Source organism: Carassius carassius, chromosome 17, assembly GCF_963082965.1.
Source record: "Carassius carassius chromosome 17, fCarCar2.1, whole genome shotgun sequence".
Taxonomy (NCBI): domain Eukaryota; kingdom Metazoa; phylum Chordata; class Actinopteri; order Cypriniformes; family Cyprinidae; genus Carassius; species Carassius carassius.
Genome location: NC_081771.1, coordinates 4,686,325 through 4,699,137, shown reverse-complemented (window position 1 = coordinate 4,699,137; position 12,813 = coordinate 4,686,325). Strand labels below are relative to the sequence as shown.

The 12,813-nt window shown below is 34.4% G+C and overlaps 1 protein-coding gene across 3 annotated transcripts in view; it reads right to left on the bottom strand.

Moving 5' to 3' along the window:
• The window catches only part of LOC132160811 (RNA-binding protein Raly-like), an 84,775-nt gene extending 74,888 nt beyond the window's left edge, over positions 1-9,887 (bottom strand). For all 3 annotated transcript variants that reach the window (XM_059570512.1, XM_059570511.1, XM_059570513.1), the window contains exons 1-2: positions 9,785-9,887; positions 5,668-5,752 (exon numbers count right to left, since the gene is read on the bottom strand). The gene's annotated coding sequence lies outside the window, so the exon portion shown is untranslated. The remainder of the gene's footprint in view (positions 1-5,667; positions 5,753-9,784) is intronic.
• Positions 9,888-12,813: the final 2,926 nt, after the last annotated feature.

Here is a 12,813-nt window from a genome sequence, read left to right as displayed (position 1 = left end):
GAGTTTTTATTTGATGCACAAAAGCTTGTAATGCTCCATTCTTTGCCAAATTGGTTCAGACAAGATGACACAATGACAAGGAGAAAGGCATGATGGGATATGACTTGGGCTGTGCCAGCAAAAAGTCAGTCAAAAACAGAGAAGCCAAGACTCAGCAGTGAAGCATTGTGCTTTAACCGCTATACCTCAGCCCTTCCAACCTATATAGATCATTATACACAAACTGATACTACTAAACAAGAGCATTACTAAAATTACAATTTCACTCCCATTTACAACCCATTCCCCTACTATCAAATAAAAAATAAATAAATAAAAACAAAACAAACAAAAAAAAAGGAATCATACAAATGTGGCTAAAATCTATTTTAAATATAAGAAAATGTATTTATAAATTTATGTAAGCATATAAACTGTGCAGTTTAAGGGAATATATGAAAATAAAATGAAAATATATTTTCGTTAAACCTTCACAGTTAAAAAATATATATCACAAAATGTACTTCAAAGGGCCAAAAATCATTAAAATCTGGCTAAAATCTAATTTAAATATATGTATAAATATATAAATAAATAAGTATATAAATTGTGCAGCTTCATGAAATATATTTCTCAAAATACATATTCGTTAAAGCTTCATATAAAAATATATATATAAAAAAAATCTAATTTTAAAATATATTTTACAAATATTTAATACAAATATTTTGGACAATATAAATCAATGTATATTCAAAACTTACATTAAAAATGGGCAATATTTTTTAAATGCTAAAAAATGTATGAGAAAATACAAGTAATAAAAAAAATATTTTAACCATTTATTTGTATATTTTAAAATATTATTAAAAGTTTTTATTTTTTCCATATAGTCACAATAATTAGCTCCCAAGTCAAAAAATGCATAATATAATATAATATAATATAATATAATATAATATAATATAATATAATATAATATAATATAATATAATATAATATAATATAATATAATATAATATAATATAATATAATATAATATAATATAATATAATATAATATAATATAATATAAAAAAGCAGCAGCAAGAGACTGAAGGTCTTTGGCATGCAGAGGGAAAAGTCTTGTCAGAAGTCATATTGTAGCAGGAAAGTTTTCCTTCATTAATTCAAAAGCTTGACCCCTGGGATTACGAGCAATGACTCATGAACTATCCAATCTGACACCAATGTGCACTACCACAGCTTGGCAGTAATGCATTTACTAAGCTAGATAAAGGATGCAAAATACATAACAATTTTATCACACCAAATGAAATCACAGCTTTAAGCATTTTTTTTAATGTTATACAAGCTACTGTTGCATGTTACTGCATTTCTGCTGTTTTGTTTTGCTGCTCAGAGGTTGCTCTTTTATAGCTCAGGAGAAGAGGATTTACTGTTTAAACCTAATTGAGTTTTCAGTTCATTCAGTTTCAGTAAAATATCAAAGTTGTCGTTGTTTGTTTTGTTGTTTTTAAACACAGTGTGATATAATAAGAACATGCATTTGTGATATTTTGCTTCATGCAATAAACCACATTTACCACCTTAGTGCCTACAAAACCAATACTGTCACTTGACTTGCAAGACATGTTGTCGGTATTTATAATAACTGCTGGGTGATAATGAGGTTTAATTAAGGGAATTTTAATTAAGAATTTTAAAAGCCACAACACTTTCATACAAGATACTTGTATGAAAGAATACAAGATACTTCTGATGACTTTAAGAATTTTGTTTCGTAAAACTAAAGAAAAAGTGATTTGGAATTGAAATGAGCAGAATATTACACAAGAATACAGCAAATATTTGTGAAAATGATGTCCTTATTATAAAGTCTAACACTTTCTAATAAAGTCTAGCATTTCCCCTTAGGTGCCGGAATGTTTAATATTTCATTAGAATTTTTTTTGTGTGTGTTTTCTTTTATTTTTTTTAGAGTGAGAAATAGCAGGGATGCAATTTCTGTGTAACACATCACTACACACACACACACACACACACACACACACACACACACACACACACACACACACACACACACACACACACACACACACACAGAGGAAGCCTAAATTAACCCATAACTCATGCCAGAGGTCAGGCCTTCTTATATAGAAAATATTCTTTTTAGCAAATAGGCAACAGCAGGAAAAGAACATTTATTATTGATAGAACAACATAAAGCAATATATAATAATCCGATGACTTGGCTTAAAGTTCCCTGGAATTTCATCCATCAAATTAACGTTTTCTTCATCTAGCAATATTGACCACTGTCACGAGCTTTGTACAATGAACAAGAATTCTTTGGTAAATAAGCTGCAGGGCGGGGTTAAACTGATTCATGCAGACATAAACTGACCATATTGACTTGAGTCATATTTGTATATTGATTGCGTATTTATTTGATTTTGCTCTTAAGGGAGTGCTGTTTGTTTTCTCACAAATATTTGTAGAGTACTAAAGTGGCACATTTTTTATTCATTTTAATATAAAAGAATTCACTAATTTACTTTAAACACTATATACCTCATAATGACAAAGCTTTCAACATTTTGTCAATTTTGTTTTTGAAAGAATTCTCTTAAACTCAACAAGACTTCATTCATTCATTCAGTCAAAAAAAAAAAGCAATATGAAACATTACAATTAAAATATTATTGAATATTAAACATTCATATTTAAAAATAAATAAACAGTGAAATATTATTAAAATGTTCTAGTTTAATATACTTCAAATGTTATGTATTTATGTAATGCTAAAGAAAGTTCAAAAGAATAGCATTTATTTTAGATGTTACAAAATCTTTTGTAACATTATAAATGGCTTCTACTGTCAGTTCAATCAATTTAATGCATCCTTGCTGAAAAGAAATTATTAATTTCTTAAAAGATCCCACTGACTGTGTACTTTTCAATGGTAGCGTGCATAATAATGCTTTTGCCCAATTCCAAAATCCCAGTTTAACCTCTTGTGGTGGCTCCCCATGTGGGTTGAGTTCCAAGGAAATACTTACTAATTTCCACGAAACACATCAGATATATTCACTGCAAGCTCATTTTGGTCTTACTCTAAAAAATTGTGCTTTTACTGAACGCACATAATTGGCTCTGATTTGCAAAGCATGAGCCTAATTGCAGTCCTGGTGAGTCAGGTGATGGAAATAGCTGAAAATGACTTCAAAAGAACTTGTTGTCTTTTCTTCCTCAGATATGACTGAATTCAGACTGCTAATTTAACTTACAGTGAAGCAGTGCACGGTTTCTTTTAACCCCTCTCTCTTTCTCAGTAAGCAGTATTCGCCATGCTCTCTGGCCAATGTTGCGGTCGGTGTTTGACATATCTGAATGCATGAACATTACATGAAATTTTCAGAGTCTTTCTATAATTCACATGCCTTTTCTTAGCTAGTGCTGATTAGAGAGAGATGCTCGAATCACTGCTGGGATCTGCTTGCCGCATCGCTGATGCACATTTACTATTCAAAACATTTTAATCGAGATCTTCGTTCCAGACATTCTTGTCTAAATTCCAAACCGAAGCCGACCTTGTTGCACTGCTTCCTCTAATTAAAGCTCATTCAAGACTTTCATGCCAAACACATTTAGCTCAGTTCGTCTAAAAATACTTAGCCCTCCCACATTCAAAACAAATTTGCAAATCATATTCCCCAGATTGCAAGATTGTTTGCTGTTTAGTGACTGAATGAAGAGTGATTTTATATACAGGCACTGAAAAGATCAAAATTTAATTTGCTTCTAATTTACAGATATTACACAATGTTATAAACACAAAATCTCATACACAAAACCTTCAGTCCGACACTTGCAGTTTATAAAAGTATATGAATGCTGTATTATTAAAACCAAACTCTCCAAAATAACTTTATTGTTTTGAGGTCAAAACAGAAGATTATGAATTCTATTACATTGCTTTATTGACTTTGTCGCAGATGCCTCTTTTAAACTTTCTCAGGGGATATCATAAAAAATAGATATAAATGAGACAACTGTTAATATATAGTAATATCTAGTATAGCTCAGACAGTTTGGTCTTGAGAGTTCAAATCTAATGACTGATTGCAGACTTTGGTAATCTGAGCACTTATTACGATGTCTTTTGAAACTCTAGAGAAGACTTCAGAAGAGAAATGTCTCAAAGGAGGAAACTTTAGCAACACTCTCCATTTGCACTGCTTTTTTTTTTTCTTTGTCCACAGTCTAGGTGAAACGACATTCGAGATCTCATTTGAGATATTTATTTCCTTATGTTTTGGCTATTAAACTTTAAAGGTGCTGTAACAAATGTTTTTAATAACACATATAAAATGTGCTTAATATTGTATCTGACAGATTTCACTGATATATGTGTCCTGAGAAATAACACCTGTCACTGTGAAAGCCCTAGAGTATTTGCAAAGAGCACTTTTAGCCAAAGAGAAACAACTTTGGTCTGCGAATGATTTTCACTGTCTGGATTTCTGATTATTTAACACTTTTATATTTTTAAGGAATAGTTCACAACCAATATTTTCTAAAAATGTACTGCCTCGCAGACCAGCCAAGATGCATATTAGTTTGTTCGTTAAAGTTAAAGGAATTGTTCACCAGTGGATCCTTTGCAGTGAATGGGTGCCATCAGAATGAAGTTCAAACAGCTGAAAAACATCACAATAACCCACAACCACTCCAGTCCATCAATTAATGTCATGTGACGTGAACAGCTGCATGTCTGTAAGAAACAAATCGATCATTAAGGTGATTTTACTGTAAAATGTTCCTTCTGGCCAAAATATGCATCCATAATCCATAACAACTCTTCCCTCAGTGAAAAAATTAATCCCCTGTTGTCCCCTTACACTAGAATCCATGACAGATTTGTTTAGAACTATATAAGACTGTTTTCACTTGTAAACAGTGCTTGACCAGTGCATATTTCTCTCCTGAATCAGAAGAGATGTATTTTAGCCAGAAGCAATTTGAAGGTAAAAACATCTTTGTAATAGATTTGTTTCGCACAAAAACACAGCTTTTCACTACAAAAGATGTTAATTAATGGACTTCAGTGGAGTGGAATACTTGTGGATTATTGTGATGGTTTTTTTAGCTGTTTGGACTCTCATTCTGACGGCACCCATTCAAATGATGTAATGCTAAATATCTTCAAAACTATTCAAAAGAAGTAACAAACTCATCTACATCTTGGACGGCCTGAGGGTGAGCAAATCTTTTAGAAAAAAAAAACCTATTTTTTTTTTTATGCTTTCAAAAAATCAACTCGGGTGACAACCATTGACAGAAGATCTGCTGAAATCAACAGCGAATCACAGACTTAACAAAATCAAATAATCAGTGAAAGTTACATCAAACCAGTTTTTAGCAGTGTTAAGAGATCGTCCACACTGAATGTGTTTGCTTTTAAACGTCACATATTATTATCCAATTGCAGAAGAAGGTAGGATGCACTTCTTTTAACTTAAAACATGATACTTGTGTTTGAGAGAGCATGTTCCCAATGAGAGTTCTGCACAAAAGCCCTATTAACATTTGTCAGTATAAATGCTGAACTTTAACACCTCCGCTCAGATCAAACACTGCTAAATCTATGTAGAGACTCAGGCTTGGTAACTGAAGTTGCACATACCTCTCAGATCTCTTCTGTGACCAGGAGACAGATGCGGTTATAGTGCTTGGTCCCAGCGCTTGTGACCTGGAGTGCGTGAGGGATCCTGTGGTTCAAAATAAAGCAAATACTTATACAGTAGTAACATGCAGGATTTCAGCAGCTGAACATGACTGCATAAGAGTAACGCATTTTTACATTTTCTGAAAAATGGTGCAAACTTCACTGCCTCAATGTTATTGGTCGTTTATGTGTTTTTATCACGTTGCTAGTTTCTAGGGTTTTCTGGGTGGTTTCTTACTGGTCCAATTGAAAAGAGTATAGTACTGTAAGGCTCTGTGATATTAGGGTATGTAGATATGGCACAAGTCCCTTCATTTAAGTTTTTTTACCTGTCAAGTGAAAGCTTTATTGCTTAGAAAAATATCCCCAACAAGCTGCAAGGTTTTAAGGTATGATTCATGTTTGTACTTACAAACAGTGCAGATTGGGAATTGAAATAGCTATGATTCAGGGTTTGCGGACTCTAAAAAATAAAGGTTCTTTTGCATCTATGGTTCCATGAAGAACCATTAAGATTTAAAAACCTTTCCATTTCACAGAAATGCTATTTATAGTGGAAAAAGTTTCTTAAGATTTTTAGTTAATTTTCCAGTTGAGAAAAAAAGTTATATTTTGATTTCAATGTCTCTCTTGACCCTCATCATAAGCCTCCTTTTTCACAGTCATGCCTAATGGAAACTTCCATTGAAAGCATAACTCATGAGTAACTTGAGATATTCCATCATTTCAATCATGAAGATGCTGACAAACATAAGCCTGTTTCACATCAAGGCCAGCCAAAGGGAGAGTCGAGTGTAGGACGATCCATCTAAACACAGTTGTGATGTTTAATTCTGAATGTGTCTCAGGGGCTTTATCGTGGGATTAGTTGTTTGGATGGCGGCAGCTACTGACATTTGAGGAGCATTCCAGTCATACAATATCCCATCCACTCAGCCACTGCCCCCTGCTGCAATAAGCACTGATAGTAACACCACACATCCTCCCCAAAATATTCACTCAGATACATTAACTGAAAAATACTGAAGCTGAAATGGCAAAAAATGGCTGAATTACCATCAATTATAATTTAAAAAACAATGTTATATAACTATATTATTTACATAAATTGTAAGGTTATTCACATGTACTACAATATTTTAAAGTGATATATATGATATTTTTAAATAAAATAATGAGCTTATGATTTCTCTGACTAACTGACTGAATTCATTACACATCACAGTGTGTTGAACAACTGCCAATTTACTCATTAAACTTTCATGTACATGTAATCTGAATTTCTAATTCATTATGTTTGACTTGACCAAACCAATTAATTAGTCTGATAAGCCTTTTTAATTTTTGATTTTTCGAAAAAACATGAATATGACCTGAATGTGAAAAAGTTTGAAAACATAAAAATACCCATTAGACTTTAATATTCCTGACACTTAGCTGGCTTAATGTAATTTTTGCCACTGCCTTGTGATGGAAGAAATAAGTATAATGACTAATAATATTTGAACTTTTTATGACATAGCTGCAAGCTAATCCAAATATATCCAACTGCCATGCCAATGTCACTTCAGTGGTGCTAACTACTTAAAGCAAGGTTATAGTTAGTATCTTGAACACTGGGAAGTCACAAGACACAACAGTATATTTGACCTTAACAGTATATTTCTGGAAGTTGATAAATAATTCATAGCACTAGAATACCACTTTTTGACAAGTGTGGAAAGATTCACTAACCACTAAATCATTCAAATTTGGTAGCATTTTTGCATTGTTTTCTCCAAGGATTAATCACTTTGTTTTAAATACAAATGTAAATAGTTTTAAACCTTTTTTTGACATATGCCAACATATTTTACTGGCATTCAAACATGCAAACTTTGTCAATTTTGTCCTAATGTGTAGATTCATTTTAATGCATAGACCCATTATTTTATAAAAGCATAAATGTTTGTTCTGGTGCTGCAGTGTTACTTGAATTCAGTAGCTGTAAGTGGTCAACTTGAGTTGGCTGTCCTTGAGGTAGGCAACTAATGCCCTAGATAAGCTAACGGCAGTACAAGCCGAGAAACATCATGATGGACCAACCAATATAAACAACAACAACAAAAAATCACCCCAAAACACTCTGTAGACAGTCACATCTCTACCTTAAAGGAATATTCTGTTATTTAATGACAAAGACATTAAGCTGTGCATAACTGAAAATATGAATCTAATGGCATGACAGTAAACAGGGAATAAGTCCTTCAAAATCTTCCATAATCAAAAATAGAAGCACAGCACATCAATTGAAGGGCATGAGTTATACAAAGCATTACTCTAGATAAGGTATGAACAAATGGCTTAAAGTGTTTCAGTGTGTTTGGAAGGTCAAAACCTTATGTTTTTCTTCATGCTAAAATCCATACCTGGCCACATACTGGAAATAATGGACTTTTAAAGGGAAAGTGCATGCACTGAAGATCATATGGAGTCATGGAGGACCTTCAAAAGAAGCATGTGGGTGCAGCAACGTGGACAGAAGAATGTCTTCTCTATATTCAACATTGTTTGTTCTCTATCACATCTCATTTCATTGATGAAACGTTTGTGTGTGTGTTCAGTTCATACTCCTTCAGACTGAAAATGACCAAAAAACGAGTTCTGAATATTTTTTTTTATTTTAGTTCAGAGGCATTGCATTTCAAACCATCATGTTGTTGCACATCACAAACACTTATTAGTCCTGTAACATCTTCTACAGATCAAACTGTTGCTCTTGTGATAAGATGTAATTAAAAAGCTAAAGCTGACTTGCAAGAATACGAGACTTTGTATGCGACCAGCAAAATAGACCAGCTAAAACAAGGTGGTCCACTTTGACTGCATTTTTGGCATCAAAAAAAGGCACGTTTCCAGTCAGCTATCCACTGCTGCAGACACATAAGATGCACTAAAATGCTGCCTAATTAGACAGCTCACTAGGTTTTGAGACACAGCCAGAGATTCACAGAATTCAATTTCACAACATGCTTGGAGGGTCATTCCACAAATAGAGTGTCTTTGGTGTCCCTAGTGCTAATATATGCAAACAATATCTTTGACAATGAAAATCTGACACCGACTTTTGTTATTACTAGATTTTTTTTCATGAGAATGCCTACTTTGTCTCTAGACCCATTTCTCCAACCTAATATATATATATATATTACAATTATCTGTAGCAATATCAGCTTAAAGAAACTTAAAATCTGTCTCTTTCTATGAATCTAGTGAATCTATCTCATTCAGTAACTGCAGTATATCAGCATATATATACAAAAATTGGCTCAAGATCTAATAAATGTAATTTAGTAACACTAAAAAAACATGTCCGACAGATCTTAAAGAAATTCAATTTTCCTTCGTGGAATTAATGACACTGGAAAACAGACCACAGTGAACTCAAGTCAAGTCGAGTCAAGGTATCTGCACGGCATTACCACATTATCGGTGTCTCAGTGGCATAACATGGATAACTGCGGTGGAATAGCAGATCTAGGATGTTATTCAACAGTCCAGACGTGTTTAAATGTTCGCAGGATCTGCAGTGGAGAGTCGCGCGCTGCGCTGCATTGACACGCGCTCGAAAACACGCAAATATCACATCAGTCCTCACACACAAAAAATACAATTTTGATCGATATAAAAAATCGCTCCACATCTTTGAAACATAGCTGTTCTCTCAAAACTGAGAGGGGAAAAAAGTATTTTCTCATTGATTTAATTCATCAGGACCTTCATGTAAATGTCCAACCGATAAATACAAATAAAAAATGTTTAAAAGCAAAACAAAATCGTGTCCAGCACTTGCTCCTTTACAGGATATTGTACAAAATAAAGAAACTAATATACTCAAGAGCTGACTCACGTTACCCAAAGTTAACCAAAACCCGACGTTCCCCCTCTCCAAGAAGTTAAAACATTAAAAACCGGCTTCAGATGAGTGTCGGCTGAACTCAGGAGAAAAACAAAATGCAAGCACATCCCAAATCAAAAGAGGACGTAGAAAAGAGGTAAAGATGAAGACAAGAGAAAGGGATAAGAAAGTACTCACCGGTGAAAATGTTTTAGAGAGTAAAAATGTGGAAAGCGCAACAAGAGAGAGCGTGAGCGCGCGTGAGGAGGAGCTGTCAGAGGCGTAGTGACTGAGGAAAGCATCGCTGCTACAGTAAGAACCGCCCTGGTGTGGAGCAAACCATTGCGACCGCGCAGGGGGAGACACACAATCTCTCTGTAATTAAAGGTGCACTCAGTAATTTTGTAATTAAACTCATTTAAAAAGTTTCACACCTAAGTAAGGCACAGTATTTTTCGATAAATAACCTTCAAATGATATGTACTCACATGAGGTGAATAGTTCAGTCTTCTAAAAAGACTGTTTTATTATGTTTATTTCAACATAACAGAAATGACTGGTCATTATAGAACATAAAACTGTAAGGTAATTACTAGCAACTTCTCTGAAAGACAAGTGTTTCTACACCATCTTATTTTTAGTGTAGGCTAGTGTTGTTTTATTTTACACAGTGAGTAGAGTTGAAATCACATAACAATCTGTCATGCAATTTGCCAGGTTAATAATTCAACAGTCTGTCATATATTCCTATAGCGCTTCCATCCAGTACTCAAACCCAACAAACATATTATATTCTATATCTGTAATGTCAGAAAAGCCTGACATCTGAGCTTCGCTTCAGGGCTGTGATGTGTATATGTTGTACACTGGTTGTCCATGTAACCTTACTAGAATTGTAATTTATGGTTCAGAAATATAGTAAAACATTTTGACAGCACTGTGACAACAATTCAGACAACAATGTCAACCATTTCAGCATGTTGTCACAACGTTCCAGCAACATCTTGTGTTTGCTGGGATTTTTAATACTTATATGTGAAATAATACACGATGTCTAAAACAGCATTGTGATACACTATTATTTCTGCAGAAAATAAAATTGTGCAGTGTAAACAGTATGTATACTGAACATGGCAGAAAACGTAGTCTTTCAAATAAAGATTCCAAAAGGGTTTTGCATGCAGAAATGTCGTAAAAGAACCACTTTTGTACTCAAAAGAACCGTTTAGTTAACAGTTCTTAAAAACACCATTTCTATTACCGTTTTAGTAATCTTGAGAGCAATTTTTAACCACCATAAAGAAGATTTGTGCAATGAAATGTTTTCATAGATGTAAAAGGGTCTTCATGGACCATCAATGCCATAATGTTTTTTAATAGTGTATGGCAGTTAATGCAAACCTTAAGAGGGTCTTTTGTATTATATGCAACTTTGTGGGTGATTCCATTTTGTTGCTGTCAGATTACAAAATTTCTGATTTCTAGAAGGATAAAAATAGTTTGACTATTTGTGTGCACATTGAATATTTTAAGAGATTACAAACTGTAGGGAAAAAAATGTATATCAAAAGTTCACATCACACCATACACAGTGTCTCTGCGCGCATACACGCACACCCACACACACCCACACACACACACACACACACACACACACACACACACACACACACACACACACACACACAGCACTACACACTTAAGCAGCCATGCCTCTCTCAAAGATATGAGACAATGCCAGACAGTGACACTTAGGGCAAGGATTACTGAGATGTTTTTCTCGGGTATTTACCGTATCTCCACGGGGCTGATGTGCCCATTTCACATCTATTTTTTTGTTTACGTTGTGATGGAGACATCATACTGTGTGCAAGCAACAGCTTAGCCTTGAGCCCAGAGCTACAAGATAAAATTAAATTGAAAGCTCGAGATTTTAATTCAATTCCTCAGAGGGAAGTCAAAATTTATCAGGGCCAACAAATATAGATATGCCACTATTAATGATAACACGGGAGGTGAGATGCACAGGTGACACTTTGAGGGAGTGTGGGAGGAAAACGTCAACTGCGATGGAGTAGAAAAAGAAACAGAAAGCCAGTAAGTAAGAAAACAACTGAATGAGGATTTAGGAAACAACCTACCCAAGACAGAAGAGCAGCGGAGAGAGAAAAAAAGATCCAAACATCAATAACACACATTAGTCCTTGCACATCTGCTACAGCTGAAACTCTTCCAAATTCTCAGCTTCACACCATCCCTTGAGAGTTTAACTCCCTCCATAGTGCTCTCAAGATTTGTTGAATCCTGTTAACGGGGAAAAAAGCCCTGAAGAAGAGATCCTATTAAAACTGACTGGTGTAGACAAAAGATTGGATATCTGTGTGGATTTGTCACTCTGTGATTTGCTTATTTAAATACGATGCAAAAGAAACAGAAGCTAAATGCCAAACAGGTCCTCAGAGAAAACACCACAACAATATAAAAAAAGCCTAGATTTTATGCTTGTCTGTAAAATAGACCATTACAGAAAGAAGACAAAGAAAGAATTTTTCCTTGGAATTACATCAACATGTTTCCAACATCTTTCTTCCAGACAGTCATTAGTCACAAAGGCAATTCTGATGCTTTCAAAAAGCAACAACTTACAGTAAGTACCACAAACACCTGAGGTGGTTGTAGCCCTGTAACTCAATCTGAAGGCCAGAATCATAAATATATACTGTTTGACAGGGTGTTTGACATTTTTGCAGCAAAATAAATGGGTGTATTACTCACTCTACTGAATATTACCGGCTAAAAGGGGTCTAGACTGTCAGCAGCATGACAGCGATGCTTCCTCTTACATTGTTCTTGCTTAAAAAAAATCAGGTGGAAATATCCAATGCTAATTTGTTTTAACTCGTCAATCCAGAGGTAATTATTTAGAGCGATGGCCAGCTGTTAACTAATGCTGCCCCTCATTGACTGTAAACATATTGACGAATCGGGAGTCTCAATAATTCTTGGACACTGCACTGAACACCTAAAGTCAACACTAAAGGATCCTTTAAAATGAGGACAGTCCTGGGCATGTAGAAAAATGGAAGGTCAGATGATTCCACAGCACCCGGAGATCATGTGTTAACACATCGTCAAACACGAGGCAGATAGTGTGATGGAGGTGAAGACGATCGAGAAAATACCATATGTCCAGGCTTGCTCTGCAGGTTCTTTTGTGCTATAAGAAC